The sequence below is a fragment of the Pelodiscus sinensis genome, chromosome 19, assembly GCF_052426305.1.
Source record: "Pelodiscus sinensis isolate ZL-2025 chromosome 19, ASM5242630v1, whole genome shotgun sequence".
In the NCBI taxonomy this organism is placed as follows: domain Eukaryota; kingdom Metazoa; phylum Chordata; order Testudines; family Trionychidae; genus Pelodiscus; species Pelodiscus sinensis.
The window spans coordinates 31,247,741-31,268,057 of record NC_143070.1 but is presented as its reverse complement, the minus strand read 5'-3'; the positions used below and the strand labels follow the sequence as shown (position 1 = coordinate 31,268,057).

Here is a 20,317-nt window from a genome sequence, read left to right as displayed (position 1 = left end):
CAGCACAGGGCTTGAACCCATGACCCTGAGATTAAGAGTCTCAGGCTGTACCAACTGAGCTAGCCAGGCTCTGTGCAAAAAGTTTCCTAATATCTCATCCCAGCATAACAGGAGCCAAGTGTTCTCCACTGCCTGACTAAAGGCTCTTTCTTGCCCCTAATGTGGGGTTCTGGTCTGTGGAGAGGTTTGAACTCGAACCCCACTCCTGACACACCCACTTCTTTCCCCACAAGGAACGGACCCATTTCCATCTCTCCAGGGACAGGAGAAGGGCTCTGGCCTGTTCTCTGTGTCCTCTCCCCCCTTCCCACAGACACAGAAGGCCAGGGGGGTGTGCACCTGCAGTGGCCCTTTCCTACTTGGCCTCCCACAAAGCTGGGGTGAAAAATTCCTAGACCCCAGCCCTCCTGCCAGGGCAGAGGTAGCAGGATTCACTCCCATCTTCTCCTGCCTGTGCCCTGGTACTGAGGGGCCAGCCCCTTTCCTGCTGCCCCAACTCTTATTCCCACAGTGCACTTTGTGCAGGGGCCATTGGTGTTTGTGCCAAGGTGCGTGGCTGGGAGCCAGGACTCAGGACCCTTCCCCCAATTCCTCCTCTGACCCGCCCACACTCTCTGGCTGCCTCCAGCACGGGCTGAGCTCAGGAGTCAGGTGGGTGACCTGCCCTGCAGCTGTGATGGCATCAGGCCCTTCCCGCCGGCCTGCTCCGTCTGGAGATGGAGCTCCAGTGGCCTCAGACACCCAGCAAGAGGAACAAAATTTTCTCCAGTGAACCTCAGGGTATAGAAGCCAAAGCACCTGAACCTTGTAACAACCAGCTCAGTCTTAGTAGGTCCCACTGAGATTTGAACTCAGATTGCAGGATTCAGAGTCCTGAGTGCTGCCCCTTACACCATAGGAGCTGAGTTGTGAAAGTGCATGGGCACCTCTGACTCTCAGCTCTCAGGCTGGCCTCTGCTCTCCTGGCTCCCTCCAGCTACTTCATCTCCCAGGACTCCCTGTGAGAAATGTGTCACTTTCACCCCTGGGAGCAGCTCAGCCATGCAAAGCGGCTGCCTGGGGCAGGACATTAGCCCTGGAGGGCAGGGGTGGGTGTGGCAGTGACATCACAAGGGCCTTTCGCAGCCCCTCAGCTTATTGGCTAAAGGAGGTTGGGAGGTGATGACCTCACAGAGAGTCCATGACAGTGGCCAGGTGGGCCAGGCTGCAGGGCAGGGGCCATCTCAGAGCCCCCCCATGGCTTTGCTGCAGGGAGTCTCCTTGAGAGTTGCCTTGAGGCCTTTTCGGAGCCTTCTCCTTTCCCACGACTAACTGACCTAGATGACAGATGTCGCTGTGGAGAAGGGTTAGGGTTAAGTGCCTCCACAAAAACCTCTGTAAATGCAGCAGGGGAATTAGTTCAAGTGGTAGAGCGCTTGCTTAGCATGCGAGAGGCAGTGGGATCGATGCCCACATTCTCCAACTGCAGCTCAGCTCTTATCCATTATCTTCACTGTCAGGGGCTCAGTGGCCCCCTCCCTCTTCCTACCAGCTCTCCCAAAAGAGACAGACCTGGCTCCCCTTTCTTTGCCACCAGCAATTGCCATGCTGCAAAGCAGAGAGTGGAGATATCAGGCTCTGTGGTGCAATGGAAAGCATGTTGGGCTTTTAAGCTGCAACAAAATGCAGGACTGTGTAGCACTTTAAAGACTAACAAGATGGTTTATTAGATGATGAGCTTTCGTGGGCCAGACCCACTTCCTCAGATCAAATAGTGGAAGAAAATTGTCACCACCATATATAGCAAAGGATACAAAAAAAAAACGAACACATATGAAAAGGACAAATCAAATTTCAGAACAGAACGGGGATGCCGGGGGGGAAGGTAAATGTCTGTGAGCTAATGATATTAGAGGTGATAATTGGGGAAGCTATCTTTGTAATGGGTAAGATAACTAGAGTCTTTGTTAGGACCCCGCCGAAAAGTGTCGAATTTTAGCATGAATAACAGTTCAGAGGATTCCCTTTAAAGTGCAGTTTTAAAAGGCTTTTGAAGCAGGATGCAGGTAATTAAGTCATTGAGATAATGTCCTTTCTGGTTGAAATGGCAAGAAACTGTTTTTTTCTGTATTTTGTTTCAGCTACCCTAGACTAACATGGCTACTTTTCTATCACTCTTTTAAGCTGCAGTGACTCATGTGAGCCCAGCTAGACATTCAAAGTTTGTGGGTTCAAGTCCCACGAGTGTCATTTTAGCTGCTTTCTCATTTCCAGGGCGCAGCTTTTACAGAACAGGCAATCCTTAGGGTGAAACTGGGGTGGGCTTGAGTCCAGACAGTTCCCAGCAGACCCCAGTGAGGATGGAGGGAAGGGCTGGTTCTTGCGGTTGGGGCTGGGAGTTGTTCTGAAAGGCTTCAGGTGCCATTAGATCGTTTCATCCTTCCCTGTCTCCTACCAGTGCTGAGCCACACTCAGGCTATGTCTGCCCTACACTGCTCTTCTGGGAAAAGCTACGCAAACTTCAAAACCCAATTTGTGCAGCTTTTTCTTCTGCTTTTTTTTTTTGGTCTGTTTGTTTTTTTGGAAGAGGCTTTTCCGACATTTGGCCTGTTACACTGGACAAGTCACACAAGGGAGGCAGCAGGCAGAGCCGGCCCAATGTACCAGCCTCCTAGGGCAGGGGAGGCCAAGGCACAAGCAGCTGCCTGGCCTCATTTATCTGGCTTCCCCAGGTTGGCACCCAGGGGCATTATCAGCTGACGTTACCCCCCGTCACATGAGCATTGGGCTCATCAACAGGCTGGTCAGCAGCAGCTGCAGTTACCTGGGCACCACAATAAGCGAAGACCCTGTGTTTTTACCTGGCTTTGAACCAGGGACCTTTTGCGTGTTAGGCAAACGTGATAACCACTACACCACAGAAACACATTTCAAGGCATGGAACTTGTCTGACTGTTCTGTTCCTGGCTCTTTCTAACACCCTGCTCTGCAGGGGAGGGGGATGCTCCTTGTGAACACTCCACCTCTTGTTCTCAGGGAAGCACCTAATTTCCTCACCAGCCCCTTGAGATTTGTAGCTCAAAGCTGGAGCTGCTGTGGAAGGAGGTGAAGCTACAGAAGCTGACAGGGGACAATCAGCGAGCGGAGGGTTATTTTTTCTCCCCCCTGGGCTGATGTGGCTAGAACCGAGGAGAAGAAAATCCTCTTCCCTTCTCAGAAGATGGAAATTGCAGTTGGTTCTCTCTTTGGTTCTACTAAAGCTGGACCCCAGGACTAGACTTTTTCTTTCTAAAACCCTGGTGAAAACTGAGAGCCAATTGCTCACAGGCTGAGAATGTGAGTTAAGGAAGGGCTCCGCCCAGCATGGGGCTTGAACCCATGACCCTGAGATTAAGAGTCTCATGCTCTACCAACTGAGCTAGCCAGGCTGTGTGGAAAAAGTTTCCTAATATCCCATCTCAGGGGAACAGGAGCCAAGTGTTCTCCACTGCCTGACTCAAGGCTCTTTCTTGCCCCTAATTGGGGCTCTGGTCTGTGGAGAGGTTTGAACTCGAACCCCACTCCCGACACACCCACTTCTTTCCTCACAAGGAACGGACCCATTTCCATCTCTCCAGGGACAGGAGAAGGGCTCTGGCCTGGTCTCTGCAAAATGCTCAGCCTGTTTCATTTTCTGCAGGAGTGAGTGGGATCCATGCGCCCTGTTCCCCAGTGAGAGGTGTGTGTCCTCTTCCCCCTTTCCACAGACACAGCAGGCCAGGGGGCTATGAGCCTCCAGAGGCCCCTTCCTACCTGGCCTCCCACAAACCTGGGGGGAAAAGCTGCTAGACCCCAGCCCTCCTGGGCCAAGCCATAGCAGAGGTAGCAGGATTCACTCCCATCTTCTCCTGCCTGTGCCCTGGTACTGAGGGGCCGGCCCCTTTCCTGCTGCCCCAACTCTTATTCCCACAATGCACTTTGTGCAGGGGCCATTGGTCTTTCTGCCAAGGTGTGTGGCTGGGAGCCAGGACTCAGGACCCTTCCTAAAATATACAAATCCCCCGTCCCTCCCAGGGGCCAGGTGAGTGACTTGCCTTGCATATGTGACAGCATCAGACCCCTCCCACCCATCTGCTCAGTGTGCAGACCAAGCCCAAGGGTAGCACCTGGGTTGTGTGTTACACAAAAGCCTCTTGTTCCCTGCCCAGTTCCCAACACTGGCTGCTGATGCTAACTTCCATGGGGGTGTAGCTCAGTGGTAGAGTCTTTGACTGTAGCTCAACTGGTCCTTGTCTCAACTCCAAGTGCCCCCTTGGAAAAAATTCCTTCTAGTGTAAACATTTTCCTTTCCAGTTCCATCACACTCTGGCTTTACATTGCTTGAGGTTCTTGACATTAATAAGAATCCTTAATGCAGAGCTACTCAACATTGGGATCCCTGCAGCCATAATCAAAGGCATTTAACCAGGATGAACAGGGCAGGTGTCCCTAGCTGGTGTATTCCAGAAGCTGGGAATGGGTGACGGGAGGGATCATTTAATAACTGTCTGTCCTGAGGATTCCCTCGGGACAATGAAATTGGCTGCTGTTGTGAGACAGGATCCTGGGCTAGTTGGGCAACTGGCATGGCCCAGTCTGGCTGCTTTGATGTTCTGTTTGGTTTCTGTTCTTGTCCCCTCTGGGCAAGGGAGAAGGGACCCCCCATCCTGCGAAAGGCTAGTGCAGGTGAGCAAAGAAGCATGTGTCCTGTGTCCTATATTGTATTATTGTAGTAATAAACATTTAGATGGTAGATGCTAAAGGATCGGCTCAGCGTGATTTGTGGGTAAGATCCAGAGGGTAAATTGACCAGGGATCTGGCTTAAAGGTGAGTTCAAGGGGAAACCTCACAAAGGAGATTCCAGGCAGCCAGGTCATGGGGGTCTCTGAGGTTGCTCTGTGAGGTCACTGCTTCCCAGCCAATGAGCTGAGGTGCTGTAAAAATTCCTTGTGATGTCACTGCTGCCTGGCAGGCTCATGTCCTGCCCCTGGCCAGCCCCTTGGCATGTGTGAGCTGCTCCCCCTCTGCCCCCGTCACTCAGGGCTGGTTCTGGGGCTCAAGCAGGGAACATCAGAGGCTGCTCAGGGGGCCACATTGCTAGGCCAGGGGCCCTCCTGTGGGGCTGTGAGTGTTGCTGTCCCTGCTGTACAGACACGGCCATAGAGCCTCAGGAGGCTGCAGCAGCGGGAGACACTTCCCTGGTTTCGGGAGGGAGACGAGATGTCAAGGCCCATGACTTGGAGCCAGCTACAGATACCCATGGAAAGCTGATTTTCAGAGGGGTGTGATCAGCCCTTCCTGTGTATCTGGCTTCTTCAAAGTCTGCTCCCAAATACTCTTCCCTTCCTCGACAGGTGAACCTCACCCCTGCTGAGCAGCCCTTCCTGCAACAGCATCCCATGGGCAAGGAAGCCAAAGCCCCCTGCCCACTGAGCTGTAGCTTTCTGTGCCCAGGGGGCCAGACACCACCTGGGCTCGATGGCTGGAGGGAAGTGGGGAACAGCTGCACTTTGGGAGTTAAAAGTGTTGTCTGGAAACATAAAGAGCCTGTTTAAAGACACTTTGGAGGAGGCCACCATGGCTTAGCTGGCTCTCCTGTCCCAGTAATTGCAGTCAGAGCCCTGCCTTGCCAGTGCCAGCAGCTTCTGCAGGGGCTCCAGGCTTGTGATTTCCTTGTTCCCAATACCCCTCTCAAATCAGCCTTTTCCTGAACCAGCAGTTCCATGGGTGGCCAAGGGAGGCCTCTTCTGTGTCCCAGAAGGGCATAAGCAAATGTGAGCAAAGGCTACAACAAGGCACCACTGGGAGTTGAACCCAGGATCTCCTGTTTACGAGGCAGGTGCTTTAGCCAGCTAAGCTATGGTGCCCTCCTCCAAAGTGTCTTTAAAACCTCTCTTTATGTTTCCAGACAACACTTTTAACTCCCAAAGAGCAGCCGTTCCCCACTTCCCTCCAGCTCTTGCCATGACTCAAGGCCTGCGCAGCCCAAGACATTTGATCCAAAACAGAACTAGATAATTTAATGTAGGAAAGGTCAATCAATGGCATTTAACCAGGATGCACAGGGCAGGTGTCCCTAGCTGGTGTATTCTAGAAGCTGGGAATGGGCGACAGGAGGGGTCACTTAAAAAGTGTCTGTCCTGAGGATTCCCACTGGGCAATGAAATTGGCTGCTGTCGTGAGACAGGATCCTGGGCTAGTTTGGCAACTGGCATGGCCCCGTCTGTCTGTTCTGCTGTTCTGTTTGGTTTCTGTTCTTGTCCCCTTTGGGCAATGGAAAATGGACCCGTGTCCTGAAGGGGACAGAAAGTGGCCTGTGAAAGGCTAGTGTAGGTGAGCCAAAAGGCATGTTTCATGTGTCCCTGATGGTCTAGTGCCTAGGATTCAGCACTTTCACTGCTGTGGCCTGGGTGTTGCAACCTCCCAGCACTCACCTGATGTTCCCTCCCCGCTGCCTTAAGACGTTTGGGAGTCCTCCTGCATCTCCTGGCGCTGCAGGTCATCAGCGTTGTCATCCTCAAGCTGCCGCCACTGCTGCCCAGGTGTCTCCATCCCAGACTCCACAACTGTCCCTGGAGACAGGGGCTCCCCACACCCCGGGTTTCGGTCCAGTTCCTCACAGTATGCACAGTGCTGCGGTGCTTCCCCAGAGCGGGACCTGCCCTCACGGGCCCTCACATACCCCTCCCGCAATTCGTTGACCTTGGGTCTGACTTGGTCTAGGATTTAGGAGGGGGGAGGTGGCCTTTCTCTGCAAGGCCATCAGCCATTGGGCCATATGTTAGATAATTTCATGGAGGTTAGGTCCATAAAAGCTATTAGCCAGGGGATAAAATGGTGTCCTTGGCCTCTGTTTGTCAGAGGCTGCAGACAGATGGCAGGAGACAAATCGCTTGATCATTGTATTCGGTCCACCCCCTCTGGGGCACCTGGTGCTGGCCACTGTCGGCAGACAGGACACTGGGCTAGACGGACCTTTGATCTGACCCAGTATGGCCGTTCTTATGTTTTTATGTTCATAAATGTTGCATTCGTCCACCTGGACTGCCGGGCCTGCAGAGACTCCCCCTTGGATCACAGCTCCAAGAGGGTCTTTATCTCTGGCCCAGACACTGACAGTGCCCAGTGTTTCTGCCCCTTGTTTGGTCCTGTGATGTGTCCCTGAAGGGGTCTCTGGGGGCTTGTGCCTGAGACATGGCTCTCCAGAAGGCAGAAGTGCTCGATCTTAGGCAAAGGACCCAGAAACAACACTTTACGGCAAAAAACACAAGGACGGCTCTTAGTCCTCATCCCTGGGCCACACAGAGTATCCAGAAGTCACTTCCCCACCTCTCCCTTGGCTGCTCTAGAGCTTAGCCCAAAGTCTGATAAACTCTACTCTCCCACCCAACAACCTCTGGGACTCCTCTCCTGCCCAGCTTCTTAAACCATGGAGAGTGCAGGGCAGTCACTACCCCAGCGTCACCACTTCTGGTCTATGCCTAATAGCCAAGAAGTTCTGCTTTACCCAAACCACACAGGCACCCTCTCACCTCTGGCTGGCCTCATGGCAGATGTAGGATTTCCTCACTAATTTTCCCAGCAGCTTTGCAGGCAGGCATTGGTGGTATAGTGGTGAGCATAGCTGCCTTCCAAGTAGTTGACCTGGGTTCAATTCCCAGCCAATGCAATATAAAGAGGGAGCATCAAATATCCTTACTGAGGCTTTACTTGAACCCTGAAAAACAGGCACAAATGGGTCCTGCAGCTGCGGGCTGCCTCTTGTGGCTTTTCATCCTCTCCGAGAGCATGCACAGTAATGAGGTTCCTCCCTCACATACCTCTGCTGCGATACCTTGGCTCTGACTTGGTCTTGGATGTTGGAGGCTCATATCCCCCTGGCCTGTTGTGTCTGTGGAAAAGGGGGAAGAGGACACATGGATCCCACTCCTTCCTGCAGAAAATAAAACAGGCTGAGCATTTTGCAGAGACCAGGCCAGAGCCCTTCTCCTGTCCCTGGAGAGATGGAAATGGGGCCATTCCTTGTGGGGAAAGAAGTGGGTGTGTCGGGAGGGGGGTTCGAGTTCAAACCTCTCCACAGACCAGAGCCCCAATTAGGGGCAAGAAAGAGCCTTGAGTCAGGCAGTGGAGAACACTTGGCTCCTGTTCCCCTGAGATGGGATATTAGGAAGCTTTTCCCACACAGCGTGGCTAGCTCAGTTGGTAAAGCATGAGACTCTTAATCTCAGGGTCATGGGTTCAAGCCCCATGCTGGGCAGTGCCCTTTCTTAACTCACATTCTCAGCCTGTGAGAAGTTGGCTCAGTTTTCACCAGGGTTTTAGAAAGAAAAAGTCTAGTCCTGGGGTCCAGCTTTAGTAGAACCAAAGAGAGAACCAACTGCAATTTCCATCTTCTGAGGAGAAGGGAAGAGGATTTTCTTCTTCTCCGTTCTAGCCACATCAGCCCAGGGGGGAGAAAAAATAACCCTTCACCGGCTGATTGTCCCCCGTCAGCTTCTGTAGCTTCACCTCCTTCCACAGCAGCTCCAGCTTTGAGCTACAAATCTCAAGGGGCTGGTGAGGAAATTAGGCGCTTCCCTGAGAACAAGAGGTGGAGTGTTCACAAGGAGCATCCCCCTCCCCTGCAGAGCAGGGTGTTAGAAAGAGCTAGGAACAAAACAGTCAGACAAGTTCCACCCCTTGAAGTGTGTTTCTGTGGTGTAGTGGTTATCATGTTTGCCTAACACGCAAAAGGTCCCTGGTTCAAAGCCAGGCAGAAACACAGGGTCTTCTCTTATTGCGGTGCCCAGGTAACTGCAGCTGCTGCTGACCAGCCTGTTGATGAGCCCAATGCTCATGTGACGGGGGGGGGTAACGTCAGCTGATAATGCCCCTGGGTGCCAACCTGGGGAAGCCAGATAAATGAGGCCAGGCAGCTGCTTGTGCCTTGGCCTCCCCTGCCCTGGGAGGCTGGTACATTGGGCCGGCTCTGCCTGCTGCCTCCCTTGTGTGACTTGCCCAGTGTAACAGGCCAAATGTCGGAAAAGCCTCTTCCAAAAAAACAAACAGACAAAAAAAAAAAAAGCAGAAGAAAAAGCTGCACAAATTGGGTTTTGAAGTTTGCGTAGCTTTTCCCAGAAGAGCAGTGTAGGCAGACATAGCCTGACCATTGCTCAGCACTGGTAGGAGACAGGGAAGGATGAAACGATCTAATGGCACCTGAAGCCATTAGATCAACTCCCAGCCCCAACCGCAAGAACCAGCCCTTCCCTCCATCCTCACTGGGGTCTGCTGGGAACTGTCTGGACTCAAGCCCCCCCCCCAGTTTCACCCTAAGGATTGCCTGTTCTGTAAAAGCTGCGCCCTGGAAATGAGAAAGCAGCTAAAGTGACACTCGTGGGACTTGAACCCACAAACTTTGAATGTCTAGCTGGGCTCACATAAATCACTGCAGCTTAAAATAGTGCTAGAAAAGTAGCCATGTTAGTCTAGGGTAGCTGAAACAAAATACAGAAAAAACCAGTTTCTTGCCATTTCAACCAGAAAGGACATTATCTCAATGACTTAATTACCTGCATCCTGCTTCAAAAGCCTTTTAAAACTGCACTTTAAAGGGAATCCTCTGAACTGTTATTCATGCTAAAATTCGACACTTTTCGGCGGGGTCCTAACAAAGACTCTAGTTATCTTACCCATTACAAAGATAGCTTCCCCAATTATCACCTCTAATATCATTAGCTCACAGACATTTACCTTCCCCTCCGCATCCCCGTTCTGTTCTGAAATTTGATTTGTCCTTTTCATATGTGTTCTTTTTTTTTTTTTTTATCCTTTGATATATATGGTGGTGACAATTTTCTTCCACTATTTGATCTGAGGAAGTGGGTCTGGCCCACGAAAGCTCATCATCTAATAAACCATCTTGTTAGTCTTTAAAGTGCTACACAGTCCTGCATTTTGTTACAGCTTAAAAGCCCAACATGCTTTCCATTGCACCACAGAGCCTGATATCTCCACTCTCTGCTTTGCAGCACGGCAATTGCTGGTGGCAAAGAAAGGGGAGCCAGGTCTGTCTCTTTTCGGAGATCAGGTAGGAAGAGGGAGGGGGCCACTGAGCCCCTGACAGTGAAAATAAGGAATAAGAGCTGAGCTGCAGTTGGAGAATGTGGGCATCGATCCCACTGCCTCGCGCATGCTAAGCAAGCGCTCTACCACTTGAGCTAATTCCCCTGCTGCATGTCCAGAGGCCTTCTTGGAGGCTCTTCCCTTCTCCACAGCGATGTCTGTCATCTATGTCAGTTAGTCGAGGGAAAGGAGAAGGCTCTGAAAAGGCCTCAAGGGCAACTCTCAAGGAGACTCCCTGCAGCAAAGCCATGGGGGGGGGGGGCTCTGGGATGGCCCCTGCCCTGCAGCCTGTCCCACCTGGCCACTGTCATGGCCTCTCTATGAGGTCATCACCTCCCAACCTCCATTAGCCAATAAGCTGAAGGGCTGCAAAAGGCCCTTGTGATGTCACTGCCACACCCACCCCTGCCCTCCAGGGCTAATGTCCTGCCCCAGGCAGCCCCTTTGCATGGCTGAGCTGCTCCCAGGGGTGAAAGTGACACATTTCTTACAGGGAGTCCTGGGGGATGAAGCAGCTGGAGAGAAGCCAGGAGAGCAGAGGCCAGCCTGAGAGCTGAGAGTCAGAGGTGCCCACTGCATTTTCATATCACAGGTCCTATAGTGTAAGGGGCAGCACTCAGGACTCTGAATCCTGCAATCTGAGTTCAAATCTCAGTGGGACCTACTAAGACTCTGCTGGTTGTTACAAGGTGCTGGTGCTTCAGCTTCCATGCACTAAGGTTCAACAAAGAGAGTTTTGTTCCTCTTGCTGGGTGTCTGAGGCCACTGGAGCTCCATCTCCAGACTGAGCAGGTGGGCTGGAAGGGCCTGATGCCATCACAGCTGCAGGGCAGGTCACCCACCTGACCCCTGAGCTCAGCCCCTGCTGGAGGCAGCCAGACAGTGTGAGTGGGTCAGAGGGGGGATTGGGGGAAGGGTCCTGAGTCCTGGCTCCCAGCCACGCATCTTGGCACAAAGACCAATGGCCCCTGCACAAAGTGCATTGTGGGGATAAGAGTTGGGGCAGCAGGAATGGGGCCGGCCCCTCAGTACCAGGGGGCAGGCAGGAGAAGATGGGAGTGAATCCTGCTACCTCTGCCATGGCTTGGCCCAGGAGGGCTGGGGTCTAGCAGCTTTTCACCCCAGCTTTGTGGGAGGCCAAGTAGGAAGGGGCCTCTGGAGACTCATAGCCCCCTGGCTGCTGTGTCTGTGGAAAGGGGGAAGAGGACACATACCTCTCACTGGGGAACAGGGCGCATGGATCCCACTCGTTCCTACAGAAAATGAAACAGGCTGAGCATTTTGCAGAGAACAGGCCAGAGCCCTTCTCCTGTCCCTGGAGAGATGGAAATGTGGCCGTTCCTTGTGGGGAAAGAAGTGGGTGTGTCGGGAGTGGGGTTCGAGTTCAAACCTCTCCACAGACCAGAACCCCACATGAGGGTCAAGAAAGAGCCTTGAGTCAGTCAGTGGAGAACACTTGGCTCTTGTTATGCTGTGATGGGATATTAGGAAACTTTTTGCACACAGCGTGGCTAGCTCAGTGGGTAAAACATGAGACTCTTAGTTTCAGGGTCATGGGTTCAAGCCCCATGCTGGGTGATAACTTTCTTTAACTCACATTCTCAGCCTGCAAGCAATTGGCTCTCAGTTTTCACCAGGGTTTTAGAAAGAAAAGTCTAGTCCAGGGGTCCAGCTTTAGTAGAACCAAAGAGAGAACCAACTGCAATTTCCATCTTCTGAGGAGAAGGGAAGAGGATTTTCTTCTCCTCAGTTCTAGCCACATCAGCCCAGGGAGGAGAAAATATAACCCTCCGCCCGCTGATTGTCCCCGTCAGCTTCTGTAGCTTCACCTATTTTTTCCGGCTTGGGGAAAAGCCGGAAAACGTCTAGACTGGCCCGATCCTCTGGAATAAAGCCCTTTTCCGGAGGATCTCTTATTCCTAGAGATCCTCCGGAAAAGGGCTTTATTCCGGGGGATCGGGCCAGTCTACACGCTTTTTTCCGGCTTTTCTCCAAGCCGGAAAAAAAGCAGCAGACATGTTTATTTAAATCCGCGGGGGATATTTAAATTCCCCGTGGATTTCCCTATGCTGCCTTACCTGATTTGCATCCCTTTTCTGGAATTTGGGGCCAGTCTAGACGTAGCCCTGGGGGCAGGGTTCTCCCTCAGGGATGCTTTACTCCACAGCAGCGCACAAGACACATGCTGTTGCTGGTGGCCCTGCAAGGCAAGATGAGCTTTGCCTGCCCCTCATATCCTAACTCACTACTTGGCCCCATTTCCTTCCTCCCTTCCTGGGCTGACCCAGTGACTGACAGGGGCTGTGGCTGCTGATGGTGGGAAGATGGGTGGTGGGACCCTGACGCCAAGAGGGCCCAGCCGCCTCTTTCCTGCTTGGGCCTGGCTCTCAGCACGGGGCAGGTGGAGGCACCCTAAGAGATGAAGCAGCAGAAGGGAAGCAAGGAACAGAGTGTCAGCTGCCAGCCAAGCCAGGTGAGTAACAAAGGCTGCGTGTGCCCTGAGTTCTCTACCCTTCCACATCCTCACCCCTGCCCTGAGCCCCTCGCCCCACTCTCACACACTCCCCAAATCCCTGCCCTGAGCCGCCCACACTCCACATTTTAATTTCTTACAGGTACGGTCCTATCACAACCCCTCCCCTGACTTCCTGCCTTGATCCTCCTCCCCCCCCAAAGGGTGGTGCCCAATAGAACAGCCCCTGTAAGAAATGTGTCACTTTCACCCCTGGGAGCAGCTCAGCCATGCAAAGGGGCTGCCTGGGGCAGGACATTAGCCCTGGAGGGCAGGGGTGGGTGTGGCAGTGACATCACAAGGGCCTTTTTCAGCACCACATTTTATTGGCTAAAGGAGATTGGGAGGTGATGACCTCACAGAGAGTCCATGACAATGACCAGGTGGGACAGGCTGCTGGGCAGGGGTCATCAAAGGGACCACACCCTGCCGCTGCCCTCCCCGCCCAAGGCTTTGCTGCAGGGAGTCTCCTTCCTGAGAGTTGCCCTTGTGGCCTTTTCGGAGCCTTCTCCTTTCCCACGACTAACTGACCTAGAAGACAGACGTCCCTGTGGAGAAGGGAAGAGCCTCCAAGAAGGCCAAACTTAACACAGCAGGGGAATTAGCTCACGTGGTAGAGCACTCGCTTTGCATGCGAGAGACAGTGGGATCGATGCCCATATTCTCCAGTGTTCAGGGAGATGATCATCATCATCTTTTTACTGGCAGAGCCAGCCAGGGGCTAAGTGGCTTCCCTAGCCCCACTCCCCCACTTCCTAGTTGCTCTCCCCAAAAGCCAGCCACACTGAGGCAGAGAGCTGCTGGACACCAGCCCTCCTGGGCCAGGCAGTGCCAGGAACACTAGAGGCAGGGAGCAGGTGGGGCAGAATTAGCTCCATTGGAAAAGTGCTGCCTTTGTGCCCGAGAGGGAGCTTTCCCAATGTCCATTGGTATTTCCTGGGGCTCTGTGTAGGGGATTGGGCTTGGCCATCTTCTCCACAGGAAATGCCTCTTCTTTGGAACAGCAGTTCCCAGGAGTTCATGGAACTTCTTCTTCTCAGCTTGGGAACGGGACAAGCAAGGGGCAACGGGACAGGGGTTTATGTGATGATGACAAGGGTGCAGAAATTATTTTTTCTCCTACTAAAGAACCAGGGTGAGAGAATGAAACTGATGAGTAACCAAGTTAAAAATAAACCAAAAGGAAGCATTTTTGCACCCAGTGGAACTCCTTGCCAGAGGATGTTGCAAAAGTGAAATCTGCAAGAAGGCCCAAAACAAAATTGGATAATTTAATGCAGGAAAAGTCAATCAATGGCATTTAACCGGGATGGGCAGGGCAGGTGTCCCTAGCTGGTGCATTCCAGAAGCTGGGAATGGGAGATGGGAAGGATCACTTAATAACTGTCTGCTGTCCTGAGACAGGATTCTGGGCTAGTTGGACAACTGGCATGGCCCAGTCTGACTGCTTTGATGTTCTGTTTGGCTGTTCTTGTCCCTCTGGACAAGGGAGAATGGTCCCCTGTGACGGACCGGGCCGTATCTGGGCACAGCTGAGGACGTCCGCTCAGGGCAAATTGCTCAAATCTGGGGCTCCTTACAGCCCCCAGACTGGTGACCTCTCCAAATAGGCCACAAACCAGTCTCAGAGTGCTTCAGCTGCCTGACTGAAGCCTCACGAGCAAAACCCCTCCGACACCTCAGCAATATCCATGCCCCAGATGGCCCCGGGCCTAATACACAGGTGGGGGGTCCTAGCACCCAATCCCACCTACCCCGAACAAGTCCTGTCTGGTTCCAAGAAACCAGCCACAGATCCCTGGTCAATTTACCCTCTGGACAACTGCCTAACCTTTTATTTCACTATCACACGTTACAGCAGCTGTGACCCAAGAGGTTACTTCAGGCTCCTTCCCACCTCTCCCTCACTGCTAAGACAGCACCTGCCATTTTCAGAAGGGGCAGAGATGGGTGACTCAAACTGCCCCTCCCCACTGCTGTGTGGGCAGCCCTGCAGGAAGCTCTGTGGCACACACAGCACTAGCCCAGCACAGTCAGGTCTGCACAAGATCCATTGGTTTGCTTTGATTGTTGAAGGAGACAACCCAGAACTGGCTCTAGCCCCCACTCAGTAACCTGGGGAAATGACCCACCAGGCCTGGGCCCCTCGGAGAGGCAACGATTCCCCACTGGCCAGGGCAGAGCCTCCCTCTCACGCAGTCATGGAGCCTTCTTCCCCTGGTCCTGCCTCCCCCTTCATGCAGCTCTCACTGCTCGGTGCTGCCCGGGAAGGGCCTCACTGCTCATCAGTGTTTCTGTTCCAGGAGCAGGGTGAGTTTCATCTTGTGCACCAATATTGAGTCTGTGGGCGCCTGTTCGGGGGTGAGCCCCAGCGGCCTCTGCCAGTTACTAACAAATATCTTAGCTACAAGTTATGGGAGAAAGACACTAACCCAAGGGATAATTAACACCTGGCTGCACCTAGTATCTGTCTCCCCCAGGGCCACTAAGGAACAGATGAGGGACAAGGCATGAAGCAGATCTAAGATACTAGCTAAGTTGAGTGTGAGAAGCACAGGGAAAAAGACCCAAAAGCTGGTGAGAGAACAACATGAAGACATCAGGATCAGGGTAGCACATATAAAACCAGGAATTCAATAAAAGCCAGGACAGGATTATAAAGTGAAATCCCTGCTCCTTTCTACTTGAAAACTAATTTTAAACATTTTGACAGTAGCCAACCACTCAGCCTGTGCTCTCTTCCTCCAGCTTCCCAACAGGAAAGAAGGAACAATCATCAACAGCAGACAACAATTACATTAAAACAACACTATCTGCTTGCTTCATGCTCAGAAGAGAACACTGTCACTCATCCTCATGGCTAGCGAGACCAACCACTTTCAGCTGTATTTCTCTCGTTACCAACTATAGAAATGATCCCTGAAAGCACAGTCTTAACAGCAGCCTGCTTGCTACACACCCACATTCATGTGCATTCACTTTCTCCTCATGAGGAATGTTTTCACACAACATCTGTGTGAAACAGAAATAATCTCAGCAAAATGCTTGTCCCATTCAAACACACTCCACTAGGTTTAGAAATCTGTATATTAGAATATGCTCCGTGTCCCTGTTTACAGACACACGCCTCCTGATTAGCATGTGGAGTACCTGGCAGCCAATCAAAATCTCTTGCTGTTTCTTCCTGAAACTGCAGTTCCTGGGGCTCCTCTAAGTCAGCGGTAACAAACTGCCAGTCCACAGACCAGCAAGGGGCCAGGAACCCCTGCCTGCCGGGCAGAGGTGGAAAATAACTAAGTAGAAATACTTGATCACACTGCTCAAGACCTTTTTTGGGTATTTGTACTTTACTCAAGTCATTTATTTTAGTTACACTTTGATTTTTATTCAAGTTATTTTATTTTTTTTAGACAATATTGTACTTTTTACTCCACTCCCATTTCCAGAGGCGCTGGGTTACTCACGACTCGCATCGTTCTGATTTGCTAAAGCCCAGCTGCATGTGCAAGCACCAGTCATCCAAGAAATAGCCAATCCACAAGCACAAAGCCCCTGCCAAGGAAGAAGCCTTTTAATAGCTGCTCCAACACCTTGTCATTCAAACCCAGTATCCCTGCAGGCCCTGCCAGCCTGAGACCTGAGCGAGCAGGGTGGCTGCCCAGGGCTCCGTGCTGAGGGGGTGATATGAGCAGTCTCATGTAACCTTACCTAGGCCAGCAAGCTACATAGGAGGGAAAACCAGCAGCGGGGGTCAGGGGGGACAGAGGCACTTACTTGTGTCGGGTGAATGCTCTTGTGGGAGCAGCAGCAGGCTGGGTGGGTGCCGGGGGCAGGGGCTTCCCATTCCCCCTGGGACAGAGGTCCCTGTGGAAGCCCTATAGGGGAAGGTGGGGCAGGCTGTGCTGGAAGAGGCTGGGGGTGGGTTACTGAGTGGGGTGGGGACTGAAGAAAAGGACCCAGAAGCCTGATGCTGAAACTCCCCCTCAGTCTGGAGTTTCACACCCTGACGGATCAGAATAAAGTGCCTCAAAGGAGCTACAGCCCCACAGCCCAGCCTAGGGATGGCTCAGCCAGTGGGTTAGAAGCATCGGGACACAGAGAGACTCAGGAGCTGCTCAGAGACAACCACTGGCGAGAAGCAGAACAATTCCCCGAGCAGTCGATTGGTTCTGGCTCATTTGCTGGGACTTAAGGAGAACAACAAAGTCCTGAATCAAGTATCAGAGGGGTAGCCGTGTTAGTCTGAATCTGCAAAAGCGACAAAGAGTCCTGTGGCACCTTATAGACTACCTGAAGTGTAGGAGCATAAGCTTTCGTGGGCAAAGACCCACTTCGTCAGATGCATCTGAAGAAGTGGGTCTTTGCCCACGAAAGCTTATGCTCCTACACTTCAGTTAGTCTATAAGGTGCCACAGGACTCCTCGTCGCTTTAACAAAGTCCTGAGTCTCCCCCCTGTGACTGGCCCCTGCTCAGCCAATCAGAACTGGGACTAGAACTGGAAGGCTGTGTCTACACTGGTCGGTTATTGCGCAAGAAGGGCCACACTGCCCACTCGCTCTTGTGCAAGAAGTTTTATAGTAAAGTGTGGTAAGAAAGGGCTTCTTGCACAAGAGAGCATCCACACTGCCATGGATGCTCTTGCACAGAAGCACAGCTCACACACACCAGCATGGATGTGTTCTTGCACAAGAACCCACCAGTGCAGATATAGCCCAAGGGACCTTCAGAGACAAAGTCCAGTCCCCTGCCTCACAGCAGGATTAAACACCATCCTGATCAATGTCTCGCCAAAGAAGGGAAGTTACCAGGAGTGGGGTTTGAACCCACGCAGACAACCGTCTATTGGATCTTAAGTCCAATGCCTTAACCACTCGGCCATCCTGATGGTGTGGAGGAAAGCAGACATGAAAAACTTTTCTCCCCAAACAGCCCAGGGACTCCCTCTCAGAGCATGTGCCCATCCCATCCCTGTACCATGGCTTCCCACCGCGAGGGCGAGAGCTGCCCCCTCCTCACAGCAAAGAGGGAAGCAGGGAAAAGGGAAGAAAAATGAGACAAAACCCAACGTCCCCAGGGATTCCGAGGAACAAAGGCCTGGTGGGGAAAATATGCCCCCTCCCTTCACCCAATGTTTTCCCTGCCTTGCATTCGGCAAGCCCCCAGGGATCAGGCCAGTGTTTCCAGCCTTTGTGTTTATACCATGGACAGACAAACCATTCACAGACTTTTGCCAGACCAGTAACATTTTATTTACATATCACTGTGCATGCACAGACTGCACTGAGCGCCGCACCGGGCTAAAATCTACTCACCACGGGCGGGTAGATTGCCCTAATTGCCGAGCCCTGCATATCTGCATACGCATTATGCAAATAAGTGTAAATATCTGCAAACGCTGATCTGCTCACTCCCCCAACCTCGCACATGCTGGAAGCTGGGAGCAGTTTCCCTGGACCCAGGCTGGGATCAAAGCCACCTCTGCTGGGAGCAGCCCTGGGCCAGATCCACTCCCTACAGCCCTGGGGGGCTGCTCTCTGGGGAAGGGGAGATGCAGTTATTTGGGGAGAAAACCCTTCTTCTGAAATAACCCTTAAGCACTCCCCTCTGGTCTGGACCTAACAGCAGTGTCAGCATTTGCTAGTCGGGGCTCTGGACAGCACCTGCACAGAGGGAGATGGGAACTGCGGGACTCCGTGGCCAACTGTCCCAATGTCTCAAAGCAGAAAAGACAGCAAAAGAGGCCAATGCAAACAGCCCCCTGGCAGCGAGGAAGTCAGCATGTCGGTGGGTGGGGCAGGGAGCTGGGGGCAGATTTTGACTCTAACTAGCTGGGTGACCTTGGCCCATTCAGTGAACCTCTCCCTGTCTCCATGGCCCTGTCTGTACAGCAGGGACAGCAACACTCACAGGCCCCGCAGGAGGGGGCTGGTTTAATGCTTTACCCCAGGGCCCAGCAATGAGCCCCCAAGCTTGCCCTGTGTGCTGGAAGCCAGGTTTGCTGTGTGAATTCTGTGGGGCGGGTGAGGTCAGGCCTGAGCACTGGGATTATTTACCAGTTTCCCTTATCCTGGGACACTGCTGACTTCACAGCTGTGGTGGCCGAGTGGTTAAGGCGTTGGACTAGAAATCCAATAGGGTTTCCCTGCGCAGGTTCAAATCCTGCTCACAGCGCGGCCTGTGTTTTGGCCACGCCCTAACCAGGGCAACAAACTGCACAACCCCTGAGCCACTCTCCCTGTCCCCAGTCAATCCCTTTCTGCGCCTTCCGAGAGAGACACGCAGCATGGTGCCTCCTTATGGGTCCCTGGGCTCTGGGGAAACTCTCAGCTCCTGCAGCCTCTGCCCTTTACCCAGCACCCCATGGCTCAGCCCTACCCCTGGGGGCTGCCCTGCTCCAGTGTGTGATAGGAGTTGAGTGAGAGGATGGAGCATCTGGGCCTCCCCCAAAGGTCCATCCATGAAGGGCAGAAATGCTGGGGATATGATGTGGGTCACTCCTCCCGAGGTGCACCCCCCCCCCCCCCCCGTGTTGGGAGCAAAGGTTCTAGAGAAGTATTGGAGCGGGGAGGTCTTGTTCCCTGCTCTTGCTCTGCCTTGGGCAAAGAATTAGTAACAGAATATTTGTCCAAGTTTATGTACAGAAAAAAACTGACAAGCATGTTTCTGTGGGGTAGTGGTTATCGTGTTTGCTTAATGTGGGAAAGGCTCCTGGTTCAAAGCCAAGGAGAAAGTGGGAACAGGGGGTTCTGCTGCTATTTGTGGCTCCCCAGGTAAACACAGCCCCTGCTGCTTGGGGATAAGCCCAACTCCCAGGTTGAGTAAAGCAAGGAACAACAGGAGCCCTGCCCTAGAAAGGGAGGGGCCAGTGTGTGTGAGTGCATGGCCCAGACAGACAGCCCCAGGGTGCAAGGGCAGAGCTGCTGGACATCTCTAGTGGCCCTGAGGGGGGGAGACATGGGTGTTAACAACATGCTCATGTGGTGCCATGTTCCAGCACTGCCAACAGGGAGTGTTTTTTGTGGTGTCACCTGATTCCCCCCAACTGTAGCCCTTGTACCTGCCCTGTGGCAGGATAGAGACCCAGGGCCAAGAGAAAGCAGGAAGAGCCCCAGGATGCAGCTCATCTCCCCTTTTCTCCTGCAGTGCAGGTTGTGAGAACAGCTCTAAGCAAAACCATCAACTTGAAGTAATTAGCCTCTATTGGAGCATGCCACAGCCTGGGATTGAACCAGGGACCTTTAGATCTTCAGTCTAATGCTCTCCCCACTGAGCTACTTTGGCTGTGAAAAGAGACCTGTGTGGCCTGTAATTCTCTGTCCAGGATGTTTTGCCGCATGTCGTCATGCCCTGCCCAGGAAGGCCAGACTGGCCTTTCCACAGCGCCCCTCCCCCACATCCAGAGCCAAGGTTCCCTCTAAGCCAGGCCTGGGCAATACAGGCCAGGGGGCTGGATCCAGCCCATGAAGCCACCCAACATGGCAGCAAGAAGCCTCAGGCAGATTCCCTGCTCGCCCTGCCCCCACGCACAGCTGAGAGAAGGGGCTGCTGGGCCCTTTGTGTCTCTCAGCTGTAGAGGAAAAGGCTTCATGCCTGGTCCCTGCTCCAAGCTTTTTTGTGGCCAATGGGAGCTGCCTGCTTGAAGCCCTGGCCAGTCCCCACAAGCTCTTATTCACCCAGGCATGTGACCTGTACCCCCTGCGCA

General features: G+C 52.8%; 11 non-coding genes across 11 annotated transcripts; 5 read left to right on the top strand and 6 right to left on the bottom strand.

Moving 5' to 3' along the window:
* Positions 1-2,831: 2,831 nt before the first annotated feature.
* On the bottom strand, positions 2,832-2,904 carry TRNAV-AAC (transfer RNA valine (anticodon AAC)). Its single transcript has one exon. It is a non-coding gene; the product is annotated as a tRNA-Val (tRNA).
* A 430-nt stretch (positions 2,905-3,334) lies between these two features.
* Positions 3,335-3,407, bottom strand: TRNAK-CUU (transfer RNA lysine (anticodon CUU)). The gene has a single exon. It is a non-coding gene; the product is annotated as a tRNA-Lys (tRNA).
* A 2,384-nt stretch (positions 3,408-5,791) lies between these two features.
* Positions 5,792-5,865, bottom strand: TRNAM-CAU (transfer RNA methionine (anticodon CAU)). The gene has a single exon. It is a non-coding gene; the product is annotated as a tRNA-Thr (tRNA).
* A 1,730-nt stretch (positions 5,866-7,595) lies between these two features.
* On the top strand, positions 7,596-7,667 carry TRNAG-UCC (transfer RNA glycine (anticodon UCC)). Its single transcript has one exon. It is a non-coding gene; the product is annotated as a tRNA-Gly (tRNA).
* A 515-nt stretch (positions 7,668-8,182) lies between these two features.
* Positions 8,183-8,255, top strand: TRNAK-CUU (transfer RNA lysine (anticodon CUU)). Its single transcript has one exon. It is a non-coding gene; the product is annotated as a tRNA-Lys (tRNA).
* A 431-nt stretch (positions 8,256-8,686) lies between these two features.
* Positions 8,687-8,759, top strand: TRNAV-AAC (transfer RNA valine (anticodon AAC)). Its single transcript has one exon. It is a non-coding gene; the product is annotated as a tRNA-Val (tRNA).
* Positions 8,760-10,693: 1,934 nt separating this feature from the next.
* TRNAQ-CUG (transfer RNA glutamine (anticodon CUG)) lies at positions 10,694-10,765 on the top strand. The gene has a single exon. It is a non-coding gene; the product is annotated as a tRNA-Gln (tRNA).
* Positions 10,766-15,333: 4,568 nt separating this feature from the next.
* LOC142820564 (small nucleolar RNA U3) lies at positions 15,334-15,549 on the bottom strand. Its single transcript, XR_012897791.2, has one exon. It is a non-coding gene; the product is annotated as a small nucleolar RNA U3 (small nucleolar RNA).
* A 1,868-nt stretch (positions 15,550-17,417) lies between these two features.
* TRNAL-UAA (transfer RNA leucine (anticodon UAA)) lies at positions 17,418-17,500 on the bottom strand. The gene has a single exon. It is a non-coding gene; the product is annotated as a tRNA-Leu (tRNA).
* A 1,204-nt stretch (positions 17,501-18,704) lies between these two features.
* On the top strand, positions 18,705-18,786 carry TRNAS-AGA (transfer RNA serine (anticodon AGA)). Its single transcript has one exon. It is a non-coding gene; the product is annotated as a tRNA-Ser (tRNA).
* Positions 18,787-19,823: 1,037 nt separating this feature from the next.
* TRNAF-GAA (transfer RNA phenylalanine (anticodon GAA)) lies at positions 19,824-19,896 on the bottom strand. Its single transcript has one exon. It is a non-coding gene; the product is annotated as a tRNA-Phe (tRNA).
* Between the last annotated feature and the right edge of the window lie 421 nt (positions 19,897-20,317).